Here is a 20,679-nt window from a genome sequence, read left to right on the forward strand (position 1 = left end):
TCACACTCTACCCTTACCACACTGCTCCCTCGCTATACTCTCACTACCCCGCCACTCCCTCCAGTACCACACCACTTCCCTATCGTACCATACCATCACTACACCATACAACACCATACCATCACAACACATCAGCCCCTCTACACACCACAACCCCCCAGTCACCACATCCATCTCCCACCTCCTATGGGATACTTGGGTCTGTGGCAGGATGTTGAGTTACCTCCTGCCGGTTCATTTTAGCTGCTCGTCACACACACACACACACACACACACACACACACACTCACATACACACACTTTTTCCAAGCTTCTCAAAAAATTATTTCCATTTCATTGTCTCCTCATCCACTCATTTCTATATGCTATGAAACTCTAATATCCATCCGTCCTTCCTTTCTCTTTGTCCTTGAGGCTACCATTGTCTTGTCTCTTTATATTTATTTATTTTTGTAGACAATTTTACATTTTCATGATTCATTCTCGTAATCACAGTGTAAGATCGTCTCATCTCACCTCATTTCCGCTTATTACTTGATTCATCTTTGTGTAGATATGATTTTTGTGACTTTTTAGTTTTATTTGTCTTACTATTTATTTATCTGTTCGTGAAGATTTTTTTCATACACGTATCGCCTTGAAATTCACATAAGACCCCTCTAGTGGCAATACAACAGTGACCCTGACCTTTGACTCCCAAAGTCACTTGGGACCTTCTTCTCCCCTGCCAAGATATTTATGCAATAATATGTTAATCAGTGGTGCTTGGAACCCCAAGTTATAGCTCGAAAACACAAATTACTGCTTGAACACTCAAGTTACAGCTCGAAAACTTAGGTTGCAGCTCGAAACTCAAGTTACAGTAACAACATTAACATCATCATAAACCACAAGAAACAGCAATGAATAAAATAACAAGCAAACTAAAGCAAAAAATATCAGTAACAAACAAAAGCAAAAATAAAAATGACAGCAAACCTGCAAAAAAATTACTAACATACAAAACATCTACAAGAAAAAATAAACAAAAAACAACGAACGAATAAACGAAAACCAGTAACAACAAACACACAAAGCAAGAACATTAAACGAACAAAACAATAAGCCAAAAAATAAACAAAAATAACAACAACAATGACAAGGATGACCGGCCAAAACTGTCAGTTGTGAATAACACTTCCATTGACAGCACACAGACAGCCAGCAATTATCAATATTGATGTCGCCTAAATATAGCAGGTGCGTATGTATAGACAAGAGGAACTCGGATAGATAAATTCTATATACAGTATGCTACAGATAACACCACTCAGAATATTGAAATAGATAAAGCTTATACAGAGAATTTCTATGCTATGATGTCACTCAGTTATTAGTATTGTAGGATCACCTGAAGATTAGACCCCCAACCCTAGTTTATATCACTTGATGATTAAATACCTACTGCTACCTCGGGCGTTTAGGTTAAGTTAGGGTGGTTCATCTGAAGGTAAAAATATTTTTCAGGTGGTACGATTTATCTAATGAAATAAGACATTGTGTTGACGAAACGCAAAAGAAAACAAAAATCTTTCCTGTATATTGAAATAAAACTCAGGTATAGAAACACAAGAGATACCACAGTGCCATTTAGTTGTTTTAGGAAATAAGGAAAATCACAAGGTGGTTTTAGACTATTTAATAAGAGGAAAAAAATATGCTCAATAATCTCTTTGAAGTGTGAAGTAGTTAAAGCTATAATCACACCAGATAACAGAAGATGGTGATACGGGTATGGCGCGTGTTTAAACCATGATAAGATAAGAGTAAGATATCCATTGAGAGACCAATAGATAGTGGGTGGGGGAGATTGTTTGATGAGAGTTTTAATTTCGTATCCACCTCTCCGCTCTCCTCCTCCTCTTCCCTCCGTTACCAGTTTAATTATTTTACCATTGCTACTTTACTGGTCCCCCCCCACACATACGCACACATCATCGACGTCACCCCCCACACACACACACACGATCGTCATTAAACTACTGAACTACATATTTTCCTTCTCGTGTTCCTCATCTCACCGTCTACCACAACCCCACCTGCCCGTCATCACAGACATACAGGCAGACATAATAAGTCATAATGTTGATAAGAGTATACAAGTTGTGTCGTGTGTTGATAACGAAGACACCAGCACAACTTGACTGATAATAATATTTCCTCTTCTCTTGTCACAAACTAAATCAGCTGATGGTGAGGTATAGACGAGTGTCGGCCGTGACGTCATTGATGTGTCCCTAAGATCGTGCGTCGTCCTGGATGTAATGTGTCGATTGTGACGTAGGTGTGTCGATGATGGCATTATGGGTGTGTCTACCGTGATGATATTTGACGTTAGGTGTATAGTGCGTGACGTCGTTGGTACGGTGTGTTTAGGTTAGTGTCACATGTATTGGCGAGGACACATCACTGGGCCAAGATTGTGACATAGGAGTTACAAGTGATCGCGGGCAACTTCGTGCCCAGTGAAAGTTTGAACGCTCGTGCCGTACAGCGAATGAGTGTGCGCCAAGTCCTTAGACTTGCATCCTTTTTCATCGTAAATAAAATGGTTAATTAATGCCTTCCTAAAGAAACCATCAACATGGGACCAGGTTTGTTACACTCTACGAATTTTTTGCGATTTTTCCACCAAGTTTGATGAAAAACGATTGTGCCGTTTCAGCTGCCCAGAACAGACAGACAGACAGCCACACGCCTTGTCCTATAGTATATTAGATTAACAACTTTCGGGTTATTGATTAGAACTAACTTTACATCTGAGAATAGTTTTCATATCTGTTTTTGTTAAAAAACTGGTAGTTTACTCTTTTTTTTTTACAAAATGATTCGTATAAAAAAATGTAAACACTTTACATGTGATGCTGTTTAAAAAATGAAACTGATCAGTGTAACACTGGCCAGATGTGTGACCTCAGCCTAGAACTTTGACCTTTAGTTTAAGTTTTAATAAAACAAATTTTTTTTAGTTATGTGAAAGCATGTTTAAAAAAAGAAAAGAAAATAAGTGATAGTTACTAGTGAAAGCCTTTTATTGTTGTTATTTTGTTCAGCTGGAGCACATCTCGTAGTCTCAACCAATCTAGTCAAAATTGGGTGGAAATTCCTCTTACAAATCCTTTGTGACCCACGGCGGCCTGGTTGGGTGTTTCCCACAAGCCCCGCCAAGAACCGGCTATGCACTGATGAACATTATGTCCCAGTGAGGCGAATGAACGGGTGACTCATGAAGTTTCCAACCTCAAAACATCGCCTACTGAGTGAAAGGTGAAAGTTGGGTCCATAGGCCTGATGGTCCATTAGGGGCAGTGAGGATACCGATACAGTATGTTGTACGTGAGACGTGTATCCTGGTTCCATACATGGTACTGTTGAAGTTATATGATAATTGTACAATCTTCTGTCGTGTGACTCTCGTTCTCCTGGATTCATTATTAGAAATGAACCTAATTATAATAAGTTGCGGATGACTTAAATGGGATTTTTGCTTTTCTGCACGAAGATGTTGCCCGGGGCCTTTTTCCTATTTGCATTGACCATCTCACATAATATACTGTATTCCCATGACACGATATTATGGTGCTTTTTTTCACAATGTCTCTACGTGACTAATTTTATCTTTGTATGATGCTTTTATTTGTAAAACACCACAATGGTACTGCTACTGCAAATTATCTTTTTTATTATCGTGCAATATTTACATGAAATGAATAACTGCAGCGTCCCGGTATGTGTATTGTGCTTTTAGTAATAAACAGCGGATATATCTGTTGACTTCATGCAACAATCTCATTACCTGCGTTGCATTCTTCTGGTAAACCAGTGCGTGGTGGCCAAACTGCACACACCTGTTAGCGCTCCACTGTAATGTCCAGTTTGTGGGCTGGATTTGATTATCATGCTAGGAAAAATGAAAATTGGTTGCAAGAACTTATACAAGATTTCAATGAAATTTCTATGATTTTTAAAAAGCTGGTAATTATGACTAGTTGTTAGTAGAAGCCTACATTTTGTTTATTTAGGTATACTGTATACCTAAATAAAAAAAAACGTAGGCTTCTACTAACAACTATTCACACACACACACACACATATGTATATATATATATATATATATATATATATATATATATATATATATATATATATATATATATATATATATATATATATATATATATATATATATATATATATATATATATATATATATATTCGTGTCCATTGTGTAACTTCAAACTTTTAACCATCATAATATATCCACCTAGTAGCTAGCCTTATCAGAGTCTAACCTCATTATCTCTTGGGATTCAATCGACAGACTCCTTGGCCCATTGTTAGTCTATTTTTCTTGTTACATGGCATGGTCTCCCTCTTACTATTCCAGTCTCTTTGCCCTTGCAATAGTATATCTAACTTTGGTTTGAAATTTTGTCCTTTTTGTCTGTGTGTATTAAATCTAATACAGTACAGTATACATCTTCTCTTGCTTCTATGAGTAGTCTGGATTTTTTATATAATTTTTGTGTTTACTCGCTATAAGCCAGCACTGGTCGGCGTTTAACCCGGGTTTTATTTATGGGTGTTGATGGAACTCCTTTTAATTAATTAATTAATATTTTTTTATTTACCGCTTCAAGATTCCAGCGTTAGTACAGGTTGAAACCGTATTACTTGGAGAAAATCTGTGATGTCCTCTTCATTAAATTCTTATTGATCTCCATTATTTCATGATTTAGCATAACAGTTTGCTTTCCAGTTGCTGAGACGACGTATTTGTTATATCTTAGGTTAGTTCGCTGCTCAGACTCTCATTTAAACTCTTATGCACTTGATCTTTTTAGTTCACTTCTGAACTTGGCTGAATTTTTACTTAGACTTTCTAAATCAATTGAATTATCTTATTTTTGATCATACATTTTTTTATTCAAACGGCAGCTGCAAAAGAGGGTGACAAAAGAACGTGTAATAAAGTAAGTTTATAAGGAAAGTAACAATACATATGAGTGAATGCAGAAGATGAGATGAAAAGATAATGGTAAGATTGTACTGTCACAGGGTCTTGAAGATAACAAGGAAGCTGTTTTGGAGGGAACTGAATATGGTGAGAAAACCAGGAGATCAAATATAAATATTGTAATTTAGAATGAAAGAAGTATTATTATGCCGAGAATAAAAAAGTAGAGAAATTGGGGAGAATATTTTGATCACCAGCTGAATGTAACAAATGAGAGAGATGCTGTAGAACAGTGATAAAAAGGATGATAAGAGTTTGCAGTGCATGTATGGCAGGGGGAAGGGAACAAAATTATTATAATTTCCCTGTAGAAAAGAGAAGGCTGTAAGAAATAATGTAAAGAGCTTTGAGGAATGAGTGTTGAGTAGTTTTTACAGGAAGAACTATAGCAAAAATATGAGATTTATCAAGGGAAGAGCACTGTGGGTTTAAAACGGGGAAAAGATGTTTGTTTTTACAGTGTGATAATACACGTCCTTTTATCTTGATATCGTGTGAAAATATCTCGTTTGTCATCAGAGTCCAAGAGGATAGCTCTTCCTATATATCTTTAACTTAAAACCAGACACTGTACTGTACATTTACCTCGAGGCTTAGTCCACACCAAAAAAATTAATTTCGTAATGCTGTGTCTTAAAGGTGTAGATGGTGGAAGCTGCTGTGTTGCTTGGGTGGAGCACTAGATTATTCTAGATGTGTTTTTCGTATTGGCCTTTAAAATCAACAGTAGAAGTTGGCAGAACTGATGAAGTATCTTTGCTTTAATGCGAAATGGAATTCAGTTCAGGTAGCTATCACTAGGTTCGTTATGAATTTAAATACTCAAATATAAACGTACGTATCGTATACCTGTATGAATATAAATTTTAACTTGTAGTTATATAGGACAATTATGTCATTAATGACCTAGTTCAACTTTTTCCCTTGAAAGTTTCGTCGAAGTTTCTAATCTTAAGTACGAACATTTACTTAAAATGTTATCAACGGATTGGTGTAGTAGATGTGATAGTACTGGTCTAGACTCCCATCAATGGATGAATCAGACGAATTTTTACAGAAACTCTCCAAACGTCTGGTATTAAGAGATAAAAGGGAATTTCATAGCTTTTCGCCTTGTATCATTGCTTTTCATGATCTCCAGTTTGTAGTTATTCAGGCTTTGGTGCGATTGTTTTAAAAACTATATATACCATTTAATTAATTATGCTAGAATAGTTAAATAATTGTGGCACGATGTAACCTCGCAATCTTAATTAAAAATGTTGAATGATAAGGTTTTCAGATAAATTGAACCACCAATTGTGTCATCAATGACGTCAAATTGTTTCCAAAAACTCTAGTAAACATTTTAACATATCATATAAGATGTAGCGATTAATTTGAGTATTTTAATTAGATTAAAGATAATTATAGAAGATCATACTAAAAAGAATATAATAAATTAATAGTCTGTAGTAGAAGATAAATAATATATTGTGGGTTTCAGTGGCAACCTTTGGCACTGAGGAGTGCCAATGCGCGCGCAAAGAAACTTGGTATCCGATCTGTCACTCGTGTTTGGGAGAGTATCGATTTTTGACCAGTGTTCAGTTGGATACTGTTCATGCCACGAGTGGAATATGTATCTTGGTGTGTAACACTTGATTGAGATATTGAAGCAGTGTAAGTGAGGCTCAGAGAACTAGCAAGATGACTAAGGACAGACTTGCAGCGCTGAGAGCGGTGAGTACCAAGATTGCGTCGTCTGCTGTCACTAGCTCAATATGGCCCCGTCCTGACATTACCTGCACCACTCACGCCCCCCTGCCTTGTACCACGCCTCCATTACACGCAACACTACTTCTCACACACACTCAGATGATAAACTAAGAAATGCTAGGCAAATGAAACAAAATTACTCTAGATGAAAGTGAGGAATTGTCAGGTTTCCACGGTGGCACTCTCCTCCCATTTCAACAACACAGGCCAAAACAAACAAATTTGCATGTTGTGTTACGTGACATCATTGTTTTCAGTTAATATCCAAGCGTCTGTCGAAACGCACTGGAAGAATAATATGTTAGGTAGAACTTAAACTTTGTTACAGGCTAAGGTTGTCTAGTTTATATTATGGTCAAATCCCTCAATCTCGTAATCCTTTAATTTTCCTTTTACTTACTAAAGTAAATAAATCTTAGGAACTGGATATTGTACCAAGCAATATTTGTGCACTGGAAGTATTCCTCTCTCTGCAAAGTAGCTTTTGCAGACAACATCAAAAAGTACTGTAGTCAACTTGCAATGTTCAGTAGGCCATGCCCTTGTAAAACAATAGAGAATAACCAATGTTTCCTTATAGTGAGAAACTGTTAATTTAAGGGAAAATATTTTGGTAAGACTGTACAACAGGAGCACCAGTAGACTAAATTTTTAAAAAAGAATTTCAAAAACATTTATTCTAATGCACATTATATTTGACGGATCATGTGTCAAAATTACTGTGAATGATACTAACTTTGCATTATAAACAAAAACCATCACGGAACTATGTTATTTTAACAGGAATAAATTGTTCAGTGATTTGCTCCTGTTAGTGAAAAGAATTCAGTACTGTATTAGTTTTTGTCAATTGGCCAAAGTGTTGTACCATGAAGCCTTGGCAAACATATATCTAAAATATATAAAAATTAAGTTATTTATTGCAAATCTAATAATGGATCCATTAATTAACAAATGATTTACTGATCCCAAAACTAGTGTAGTGGTGCTCTTAATGCAAAGTTTAATATTACCCAGAGTTATTATACATATTTCTAACGTAGACCAATATAACCAGAGCTGCATGGATTCTCCGGTGTCTTGTTTTTCAAGTAATTCTCCTCCAGAGACTTTATAGTATTGAGGCTTGCGCACTAATGAATTATGTTGTGTTGTGAGTGCATTATGTACTATTATGAGAGACTTCAGCAAAGTTAATTGTTAAGAATAAGAACACCACAAAGCTCAGGAAAGTAGGGAAATTGTTTTTAGAACATACATTACATAAATATATTTCTTATACAGTATATGGTTTATATCTTGTGTCAATCTTCAAATTGATACATTTCATTTGTCAACGATGAAAATATAAAAAAACGAGCAAAACGATCCAACCAAACATAATTTCCCCTAGCCTCACCAAAGTTAACAATCCAAGAATATTGGTAAATTTTAAAAATCATTTGAACGAACCGAGTGATTAAAAAAAAAATACTTAAAAGAAATATTAAAAGTTAAAGTACAGTATATGTATACTGTACAGTACAGTACAGTTGGTGAATAAGATTCTCATCATTGATTGGAAAGCCAGTGGAAACTGTATTTAAAAAGATAGATAATACTTTACTGTAGGGGTACCACTAAAATAGTGGTTTATTGGGTGTTTGTTTATAGATTTGTTTTTTATTTGTACGTAAAATGCTTGAATTTAATGAATTTGCTGTTGGAAATGCACTAAAAATGACTAAATTTGGATAATGTAAGTTGGCTGTGTCCTCTGTGTTCACAGTACTTTGGTGAATTGAAGAAAACCATTCCTGAAATCCTTTTTTTTTTATGAGGGAATGAAACACTGAGTACAGTATTAGGGTACAGTACTTGAGTATGTATCAGTCTGTGATGGTTTTTGTCAGTTCACTAAATGATACCGTGTACATACCATTTCATATTTAAATTCAGAGTAATTTTATTGGAATTTTGAGTAACAAATCCTAAAAACCTTTAATTTATTGGTGCCCCATTTGTAAGCATCATCAAAAGCAATGTTTATTAGATTATACAGTATAACTGTGCCATACTGTGATGCACTTTAGTAGCAGATGTAACGTACAGTAGTGGAATCATTAGATGTGACTAATGCTTAATAACTTGGCAAAAAATTATTACAGTACAGTACTAGATGTCATTTGGATTCCATCTATATTATATGTACTGTATGTCGTTAAAACAAATGGTGGGAAATATGGTGGTACAGCAGCAAGGGGTGCTGGTGATATAGCGGTAACGTACATATCTCTCGCCAATATATTGAGGGTTTGAGTCCTGCATGGCCAGGACATACGTGAGAAGGGTGTTATCCATTGTGACATTACCAAACATCACAGGTTTCCCGGACTCTGGTTTCCTCCTGTACTAACACTGGATAGACCAAACGGGCAAAATAGTAAATAAAAATTTGACAATATTCAGTGGTCCATTCCTGTTACAGTACAGGGAGAATCATAATTGAGCCCTTAAAAGGCATCCATCATTGGTGGAGGTTAGTTGTAGGGATGGCAGCCATCATCCTTGTGTTCCATTTTTGCATATATGGAGGAGTTAAACATGACTAGAATAGTAGGATTTAAGTCATTTAGGTGTGTTAAGTGACCTAGAACATTGAAAAAAGTAAGACCTAAAAGTTGAGGTTAGAATCATGGCAGTAAGGCTAGACCTCTACACAAAAAGCTTATTAATCTGTCTTCAAAAAAGAAGTGCTGCAGTTATCATTTATTAATGACTGACTTGTGAATTGTCAAGTCCAGCAATTTTTGGGATGGTTTGCAAGTAGCTAGTGGCCTCTGTTCGGATGATGTCCTTGTGACAGTGTTGCAGATGATATTTTTCTATAATGCATTACGCCAAACGAACAGTGCAATGAACAGCCATACGTGTACAAACATTAGCTCAATATGAATGAAGTTTGGATAGTAAAAAGTAAACTGTGTATGCAAATCCAGTTTTTGTGAAGTCGGTACTGTGTTTATGCAAATCCAGTTTTTGTGAAGTCGGTACTGTACAGTATAAATGAGGGCAACTTATTTATCCTTGGCAACATAATTGTAGGGGTAGTACAAGGCACTAAATGGGTGAAAGTATGCCTTGAAGAGAATCTGTATATATGCTCAGCTTTCTTTGCCACAATGAGATGTTTTTGGGAAGAATTGCAGTTCTAGGATGACCACTGCTTTGAAAACTGGTTGTGAATATAGTCAGTCCTCGACTTACGACGGGGCTCGGGACCGACGACCAGGTCGTAAGTCGAAAATGAGAAAATAATACATAGAAAATCTAAAATGGGTGTCTCTTTTTCTTCTCAACACCACGAGAACTCTCACTTTTACGCTTGCCAGCCATTTTAAAGGGATTTACAAAGGAAATTTTTGTCAGTATACAGCGCGAGCACTAACGTCGTGACTCGAAAATACGTAATTTGAAAAATATTTTACACGACTGCGGTGTATGTCCGGGTGGTCGTAGGTCGAGTAGTACCTGTATTATTTATCTAAAAGGTGTAGGGAAGGGTTGCTACCTTATTGTACAGAATTTTTATGGTGGAATCTTTGTTTGTTTTCATGTACTGTATAAACTTCAAATTAATTATCTGAGAAAGGAGAAGTCGTTGGTTAATGAATCAACGGTTATTGAAGCAATTAATCCCATAAGAACATAACAAATTCAGGGGGTTAGGGACCGGCCACCCTCCAAAACTCCCATCTCCACTTGATATATTTCTGTACTGCACATTGCCGAGCAAGAAATTAAAGAAGACATATAAAGCAAGTATAATAAACCTTTAATAAGCAATGTAAAGCATACATTGAGACTGTTTTTTACCTGTTTTGAGGAAGGTAGAGATGGTCTAGGGTGGCAAGTTCAAGTCTCTACTACTCATTGTTGGTCCATCACCACTCTTATTACGCCTTATTATTCTTTATCGCATCACATGATGCTGCCCAGCACAAGAGGAACTATCACTGGGGCGTTTAGGCATGATTGAGTAACACACTAAGTCAAAATAATGAAAAAATAAAGTCAGAGACACACAGTAAGTGTCAACAAGAGCAAGGATGGCCAGAATGAATCGGGGCAGAGCCGTAGATAGAGTGAGTTCAGCCAACTGGGTGCCATGTTGTTACACAGCAGTTGGGAACTGGGAGGTCTTCTCAGGCTGCTGTTCTCTGGGTGTTTTCCGCATTATGATCGGATTTATGACTAATATCACATTATATGTAGAAACCATTATTAATGAGAGGGTCCTCATATTACCAAATGGGTAATTATATATACAGTACAGTATTGTACTGTACAGGGGGTCCCTGGGTTACGAACAGGTTCCGTTCCTGAGGATATCCTTAAGTCAGATTTGTACGTAAGTCGGAACATGTGCTATGTGCATACTGTACTTACAGAACAATGTTTAAAATCAACTATATCATAGCCTAAGTCCTAATGCACATCTAAAATCACTTAATTTAAGACAAAATAAGAAATAGAATAACAAAATACTGTACAATAAATGATAATAAAAAATAAGTCATCAGGTAAATGAAATACTGTAAATTTCAAGTTTAACCCCGTTCGTATTGGTGGGTGTATATTATATACAAATGTAAATCCATATTAATCAATAAGTTGTGTCTGTTAAGTTTTATTAAAAATAATTTTAAGTAGAATAAAGTTTAGAATAGAAAGTGAATTATCTGAAGAGGAAAATGGATTTAGAAAGGGAAAAGGAACCAGAGAAGCTGTATTTGGTTAAGGAGTTTTGAGTGAAAGGGCTTTAGAGGTCCAAAGAAATTGTTACATCACCTCTGTTGATTTTGAAAAAGGTTTTGATAAGGTAAAGCACACTAAACTTGTAGAGATCTTGGAAAAATAGGCATTAAGGAAGGATATATTAGAATTTTAAAGAATCTTTACTGGCAACAAGAGGCTACAGTGTTAGTAAATAATGAACTTATTAATTAGTTCGCAGTTAGACAGGGAGTAAGACTAGGCTGTTATATTTCCAACATTGTATAATATATATTTAGAATTCTTGATGAGAGAAGTTATAGCTAAGTAATAATGAAGGATTAAAGTTAATGGTAAAGTAATATCAAATACTGTACATGCTATGCAAGGCATATGAAGTTAATGTGATAAAGCGGCGACCTTCCTGGAAATAAGCTCCTGACAGCTTTGTCGGATATGCTCTGGTCAAGATGTTTTACTGTTTACAAGTGTCGCACACAGGCAACTGTATACTGTAGTCTCATGGCCTACGTACACTGTACATGTATACAGTACCTTCATTGACTATATTCATGCTGAACTGTATAACTGCATAGTTTATAAACATGCTTATCTAATTGTAAACACGAATGACAATTTTACTGAATAAACATCAGGAAGGAAGGAACTGGTTCATAAATAGGGTGGTAGATGAGTGGAACAAGCTTAGCAACTTTGTAGTAAGTGCTGGGACGCTGGAAAGTTTTAAAAGGAGGCTAGATAGATTCATGGACGATAGAGGGTGGTTGTAACTCTCGACAGGAGCTGCCATGCACTGGCCATTATAACTTAGTTAAGATTTATTCACAATGAAGTAAATTATTTTGTATGGGTTTCAGCAATGGTAAAATGAAATACTGTATCTAAATTATTTCAAACAAATTAAAAAAAAAAAATCTTGCCTATGAATTTAGTTATGAATTTTTTATAGAACTGGTAATGCTGCGGTGTTGCCAGCAGCAATCTGTAGGGGGTAGTAGTAGGGAAGGGACAAGTGGGAGCATGCTGTGCTTTTGTTGCCCAAATTTCTAGCAAAAGGATTTCTGTTCATTGATGACAAGAAATATTATTGAGGGGAAATTCCAGCATCAGAATGCTTTTCACGGTACTGTATATTTGATTGAACTGAATTCGTTTTACATGGATTTGGGAAAAATTGGATTAATATGCTTTTAATTATAGTACTGTACTGTCTTATGTTTGACAGTGGCACATCATTTTACCCTGCAAAAAGGCAGAATAGGGCACCGTATTGCAAATTGAATGTTGCATATTCGAGGGACAGATTTTCAAGCAGCAAACTCTCCTATCTTTTAAGTTTTAAACGTCTGGACTCCTGTTACTGCAAATAAAAAAAATGCAAAATGCTTTACTGTATAACTGTACAACTAAATAATGCATTGACTAAACAAAGATACATTTTACTTTTGAAGGGAAAATTTTTTATAGGGTAAGCAATGCTTATCTTGCTTCTCAGGAATACAGTACAGTACTTGCTCTTCAATTGGCAGCTTGAGTGGAACATAATTTAGGTAGTCATACAGTACTGTGGTACATTCCAGTCTAGTAATTGGAGGAATAACTGTTAAGCTGATACAGTACTAGTTAGTGTTTCTGATACATTTTCCAAGCAATCAAGATAACATCCAGAATTTTGAGTAGTCCAGGAGGTACTTCAAGCATTTGTTGATGGAATGTGCAATAAAAAATGCTGTGTGAGAAACATTATTTTCTGGATGTTACGGGTGAGAATTTCCATTATTAAAATTAGAATATAGTACAGTATTACTGTACATTATAGAAATATTAAAAAAATGGACCATACCAAATCATTTCAAGCCTAGATTAGCGAAACCAATTAAGCATAATTAAAGCAAACAAAAATTTATTAAAACTATCTTGATTAATCTTTGGATTTGATATCACGTATCCCGTACTTTTATGATTACATAGGTATTTTTTCCATATAGAATTTTGTGACAAAATATGTTAGTATTGGCTTATACTGTATTTGAAGTACTGTACTGTATTGTATATACATACAGGGTAATTTATTTTATTTTATTTGAGAACCATAAATTATTATATTTTAGGACATGCAGTAGACAGGAACCTAGAAGTCAAATCATTGCAAAAAATATTTATGTTCTTAGCATGGTATTCATAGCTATTGATTTTTAGGTTCATGTTTACAGTATTTCATGTCCTAAAATATTGACCAGGATGAGGTGGAGGCATTGAACAGATTCTTTTCTTTGGTGTTCACAAGAGAGGATCCGAACAGTCTTCATTATGTCAGCTGCTTTTTTCGCCCATTCTCTTTCAGTCTTCGAACATAAACCCTGTACTGGCTCTGCTGCTCCTAGGCAGCCTCTGACCCATTCATACTCCTCTTTCAGCAGTTTATTACCATGGTCATTTCTTAGGAAATGCTCACTTACGTCATCGTTGTTTCTACCCACTACTTGTCTCACTATTCAGTATACCTTGCCTCTGGCTTACACATCATTCAGTATATCTGTGATTGCATCTTATTTGTGCTTCTTATCTTGGTAAACCTCTGTTCTGGCCCTGTGCTTGGCCTCTTGGTACTCCTCCTTTTCGCCACTCATCTTCCAGGTCTTATACAATCTTTATATCAATTTCTGCAGTGTTGCAATACCATGATATGGTGCAAAATATGCAAGTACAGTAATGACAGTACTGTATATTAGAGAAATATCCATATACTGTACAGTACTTCACTATAATTTAGAGTAGTGTACAGAAGTTAACTACACAATTTGAAATCAACTGGTAAACCACAATAAGCGTTTAAGTGCAGCTCAGTTACTCTGCAGTATTTTGTGATTGAATTTTGGATAGCTGAAGTGTATACCTGTAGATTTAATTCCAAAACCCATGTGAGATAACCAGTATGGTAAGTCTCAAACTGTTAATGAAGTGAAGTGAATATTTTCAGGTAGAGCAAGTGTTAGAATGTTGTAATCTTATGCTACTACTGGTGACTCCACAGTGTGTGTACTGCTGCCTACTGATGTACAGAATGCTGGTTGTACTTTACTAGTTACAACCTCTGCTTGCATATGTCAGTGTTATAAAACTGCCAAATGAGGGTGTATTATATGGGAGATTACCTTATCGAGTTGGGGTTCACATTATGAATTACTTTATCAATTTGTTTAGAAACCAAATATTGTTTACATCATTGTTTATTGTTTGTCATTATGGGTCTTATTTAAGCCCCTCACTCTACTCTTGGTCGTTCTCTCTCTGTGTGATAACTTGGCAATTCGTTCCTTTCTTATTTTCAAGAGGGTCGGCGACAAGGCTTTGTGTTAAACTGCCAAACTTGGTTTCTTGTTTAATGTGTTGTGAATCACGAGGCACCGAAGTTGGCGGTCCTGAAACTCCTGGCGGCCAGGACTCAGGAGGGGCACTTGGGAGGGCTGTGTTTTGTTTGTCGGTGTCGAATAAATTTTAGAAGTGGTAATGAAATTATTAAATGATAGTACTGTGTTTGTGTGGCTGGAGTATGACCATGTGGTTAGGGGTGGGAGGTAGATTTGTTTATAGTAGCTATTGCATAGGAAATTATGGAATAAAATATAAAGACTGCAAAAACATGTACAGGTAATGCATTAGAAGGTGAAAATTGTTGTATGATTTTGAAAGATTGGAATGAGATTCTTGATGGTGTAATTGTGTGTTTGGCCCGTAAAATTTATATGGGTTTAATAGTTTTAAATACAGGCGACCCCCGAGTTACGAATGGGTTATGTTTTTAGAGATTGGAAAAGTTTACTACTTTTCACCTACAGCCGCAAGCACCATGCAGTAAAAGATGATAACCGTTAGAAGACAATACAGTTCTCCAGCATATAAGACACATTTGAGACAGATAATGCGTTAGAGATACGCGTGTTGTTACCACTGTACCACCAACAGTTGAAAAAATTACTACAGCTGTGGCATTAGTGTGGGGAACGCATAATAGACTAGAAACAAAATATCTGAATGACAAATATGGAAGCAGGTGGTATCATCTCTCAATTTTTTCCAAAACATCTTCAATTGGAATTTAAATTTTGATTCAGAGCAGAAATACCCCAAATTGAGATCGAATATCCCCATAGATTGCCTCAAAATCTCTAAATCTGGAGACAATTCTCCATGTCTGGCAACACTAGTTGGCGCGTTGATCATTTTGAGTAGTTTGAGATAAGCAACGAGAGGTTTTGAGCATAGGAGCACGGCCAGCCAGGAGGTTTGGATGGTGGGCGGAGTCTGTTAAAAACATCTTTAAATTACTTGATTCTCGTTAATTTGTCCATTAAGGAAGTGTTGGACAGGTTATCTTTATGACTCGACGAGTATGATTGACAAGGTTCAACTTCCAGACCCGACGATGTCACTAATTAATCTGTTCTTTATTTTGTATTATTTTTCCAATATGTACCTGTTAAATTAGCGAGCGTGATGGTGACAATGACTGGCAAGTGACATCTCGTACTTTTGACAAGCTTGTCAGTTTACTCTCCTCCCTAAGTTGGGAGTAGTTTACAAGACATTGACCTCCGCGACAGATGAGACTTCAGGAAACACTCGAAGATTGTGGGAAATTTGAACTAAATTGATCGCGCAAAAATTCTCTACATTTCTTGGCAGTGGCCACACCCCATCTAGAGACTACCACCACATTTTGTCCACTACTGTCTGTACATGGTTTTTGTGCTCAAGGCACCACGATGGTGAATAGTAGCATCTACGTGTATGATTATACTTAGCTGTATCTATCATTTATTGTGTAAAGAGTGCTTAAAATACAATGCTGTTTTTGTCACAATGGCCACAGTGTTTAAGGGAAATTCTCCTTATTCTCTCAAGCAATTCATACCAACACGGGCATTGTAAAACGTTCCAGCCTGGGACTCTAGTATTGGGTGTGTGGGCTCCAGATGCTATAACCCATAAGGCTTAAGGCTCCAGACAGTTTAGTTAGGATATTTTGTTTTAGTTCAGCACATTTTGGTTCTTGGGTTAACCTTGAACGTGGCTGTTGACATTCTGGCTTATAATGTTCTAGTACAGTATTACATAACCTAACCAGGCTAAAGCGTTTTGAGCGGAAACGTTCATTTGGGAGACCACTGCAGGTTGCGGCTTGTGCGGTGTCATGCGCAGCATGCGGGGATGTGATGAGGCTCAAGTTATAGTAATGAGAGCCGTCTTACTGCAGTGGCCAGCTCTTAGAGCCTCCTTCTGCCGCTACACCTCTATATGCATCGACTGCACAGCCTTGTAAATCCATGTTGGCTACCGTAAGGATGAGGTGGAGTTGGCTGATATTGATGCAGAATTGTGGTTTTAGGCCGGAGGATGTTGCGCCAGTTAGGCAGAATGGACCGCACTATCAAAAGCAGATTTTGACTGATAGAAAGAAAATACTAATGCATAAAATATTCAAACTTAAGTAAATAGTCTCAAGTCATATGGCCGTTGTAGACGGACAATCTTGCTTATGCTTTGTTGGGGCGAATTTTACAATTTAATGACGGTACACCACGTTCTCCTAAGATGAATCTAGCTAAGAAGCCTTTATACTGTAAGCATATTTTCACTGAGCCTGGTAGATGGGGCTGACCTGTGTACAGGGTATTTACCAAAGTTGAAAATCTCCTTGCAAACCCTCATTATGGTTGTAACAACCATACCTTGTATCTGTTAACATTTTCTAGCAGTTGATTAATGGTAGTTGATGCTTATTAGCGTGGCTGACCTTCATTTCTTTGCCCATTGTCGATCAAAATTGTGCTCTTACCAATCTTTTGCTCAAGCTGACCAGCTGGACAACTTTCTTAAACATCACATCAAAATATTATTTAGGAAGCTAGTTGCGAACAGACAGAATTTCAGACTTAATCGATCAGTGTAGTTGGCACATAAAATGCACTATTTTTAATATCTACACAGTAATAGCATAATTGCCAACTGATATATCCAAGCCCCGCCCTCCTTATGACTGTTTAGTGAAGGTTGCTGTAATGTGTGTGTTCCCCGGTATATTAAACCCGAGCGGAAAACATGAACTAGATAAGTGAAACCTACTGTGTACGTTAACAAGATAAATCCATTTATTCTGCCATCGTGAAAATGTGAGTGTGTTAGTCAGATATAATACCTACACACTTTGCTGATGGTCAGGGTTCCAGCGTTATTTTCCTGGTACATGGTCCACTTGATGTATTTTTTATTCCTTCTCTGGTAAAATATGAATGGCCGCTGCCCAGAGATATTTCTTGTTGTCCCGAAGTGCTTCACTAGTCACCAGCTATTTGGGGATATTCACAAAAGAATGTTTGGTGGGATGGTGGGGGTTGAGGCCAGGCATACATGATGGATTTTTATTTTATTATATATTTTATTTTTTTTATTTATTTATTTATTTATTTTTTTTCGGGGAATAGCCCACACGGGCACAGGTCATCGACCCACAACGGGGCCTTGGGGGCGAAAAAATAAGAGTAAAAAGAAATTAAAAATAGAAAAGAAAAAAGATTATATTAATCTTCACCACGAAGATGCCGGAAAACCAGTATTTTGAAGTGAGACAGATTGAGTGTGGAAACACAGAAGAAGGCAGAGCACTCCACAATTTGGCTGTGTGAGGAAAGAAGGATGTACAGTACTATAACGGGATATTCTAGTGTGACCTGCGTCTCTCTCTCTCTCTCTCTCTCTTGTAGATAAAATAAAATGTGTGTGTGTTTTGTTTGACCTTATACAGTACTGTACAGTTTTCCAATATTATCCGAGAACTCACTGCCCCGATCATATCTATGTACTTTTGTATACCTCTTTTTTGGCAGTATTAATGAGCTTCAGTGCCAAATTTTGCTATCCCCATTTATTTGGTGAATTTTTTGGAATATTGGGATTAACATCAGATGATTAAAGACTAGCAGTACCAGGTGACTTAGACTAGGTTAGGTTAAGGTTGAGTTTGGTTGGGTTTAGAGCTGTAATAATGTATCCGTATCGGTGGCATCGGTCTGTTTTTTGGAGTATCTGTATTGGTATCGTTTAAATTTCGGTATTGTTTCGCTATCGGCGAAACTAGGAGAATCACGTGATAGAGCCAGTAGAACATCGTGATAGAGCCAGTAGAATGTCGTGATAGAACCATAAGAACCACATGATGGAGCCAGAACAAAAGTATGGCAAAATTTAAAAGTACAAAAGTATGTCAAAGTACGAAAGTAGGACCAAGTACAAAAGTATGGCCAGGTATTTCTTGGTTAGTTACAGTTATTGAGTAAGTTTGGTGGTTCACCTTGGAGAGTCTTAGGCACTGTTCACTAAGTCTTCGTTTCAACGTTAAACGCAACTTCCGAAAGTTAAGAACGATATTCTTTCTAATGAGTGAGTGACCTTGAAAGTTGTTTCCTGTCACACTGATGCCTATGATGCCTAACATTGACTAACATTTCATAAGTTTGTTTAATGGGCTGTGCTTAATAATTTGCTTTTCTGCATAAAGAATAATTTCCAGTTAGAACTTTATGTTTAATAATGTACAGTGCCATAGTAAAGAGACTATTAACTATAAGCATATTAATGAGTAAATTTGGTTATTAAATTACTGTATTATCATTATGAAAATGTAACCCGGCTCATTGTGTTACTACCCTTAACTTCTTAGAACACGAACTTTGCTGTTGATCTTGTTCTCAATAACACGTTCAGTTATGCCGTAATTGTATCTTCAAGGTAACTGTATTATTATATGGCCACAAGAGATGAAAAATATTTACTCTTCGGGGGAAGTGATCATAGTGTCAGGAAGAGGATGCCCATTTGTTCACTCTTACGGGTTATTGTGATCATGCTGTACCGTACTGTAAGGTCTTCCTTGCTACTTGTATGACAGAAACATCAAGAACACTACATTCTGGAATACATCTGCCTTGACACCCCGATCCTTGCTCTGTAAATGTGTTTCTTTTTTTAAGAGAGAAGAGAAAGAACGGTTTTGAAAAGAAAAAAACAACCGAGGTTTATTCTGCAGAATTCTGTTGTTTTGTATAAAAAAATTGCACTTTTATAAATAGCAGGTTATTTTTGTCTGGTTTACACACACACACACACACACACACACTGTTATGTGTTAGGTAAGTGTGTGTGCAATACAACCAAGTATACACACTATATGTGGGTGTACAGTATTTTATATATATATATATATATATATATATATATATATATATATATATATATATATATATATATATATATATATATATATATATATATATATATATATATATATATATATATATATATATATCCTGGAGGGAGGTGGAGGCGGTCGGGCAGGCTTACATATGTATGAGAAAGTATCGGTTTTATATTGTTGCCGCCTCCTGGGGCTGCACCCGTATCTGAAAACTTTTTTTTTTAACCAAATTGTCTTTCTTGTGAAGCAAAAAAGTTTTAATGTCGTAAATTTAGTAAAGTGTTCATTTCATGTGTATCGTACCTTTAGTTATTAAGTTCTGAAATTCTACGTTATTGTTAAGAAAGCATTCTTGCTACAGGTGAAAGTTAATACTGTAGTTAATTTATGGATACCTTGGCGTTAATTACTTTTTAGTTTTCCGTATGTTATGATTTTGTCTCTGAAGTCCATATTTAAGTTGAAGTGGATTACGTAGCGTATAAAGAAGAAGGTATGTTAAGTGCTACCTTATTAAGAAAACCAAGAGACTGCTAAGGCTGACACAAGTAAGTGTGTGCCTGAAGATAATAATAATAATAATTAACGGTTTATTGAAAAAATTCTGCAGCCCGAAGGCTGAAAATATACACTGGACATAAATGACTTATTACATACATTGGTGGTTTAACAAAAGCCTTCATTAGAGAAAGGTAAAGGAACATACAGTGAACATACAGATTATTGTAGGTGTTGAACAGCAAACACGTAGTGTAGTAACTCCCTCCCAGATGGTGTTAGGAGGAACTCACGTGGTGTAGTAATTCCCTCACAGATGGTGTTATGAGGGACCTCA

The 20,679-nt window shown here is 36.4% G+C and overlaps 1 long non-coding RNA gene across 1 annotated transcript in view; it reads left to right on the top strand.

Moving 5' to 3' along the window:
- The first annotated feature begins 6,590 nt into the window (after window positions 1-6,590).
- The window catches only part of LOC121854382, a 131,344-nt gene continuing 117,255 nt past the window's right edge, over window positions 6,591-20,679 (top strand). Inside the window, exon 1 of the long non-coding RNA XR_006086540.1 lies at window positions 6,591-6,778. This is a non-coding gene — a long non-coding RNA (uncharacterized LOC121854382). The remainder of the gene's footprint in view (window positions 6,779-20,679) is intronic.

Source organism: Homarus americanus, unplaced genomic scaffold, assembly GCF_018991925.1.
Source record: "Homarus americanus isolate GMGI-L3 unplaced genomic scaffold, GMGI_Hamer_2.0 scaffold54443, whole genome shotgun sequence".
In the NCBI taxonomy this organism is placed as follows: Eukaryota; Metazoa; Arthropoda; class Malacostraca; order Decapoda; family Nephropidae; genus Homarus; species Homarus americanus.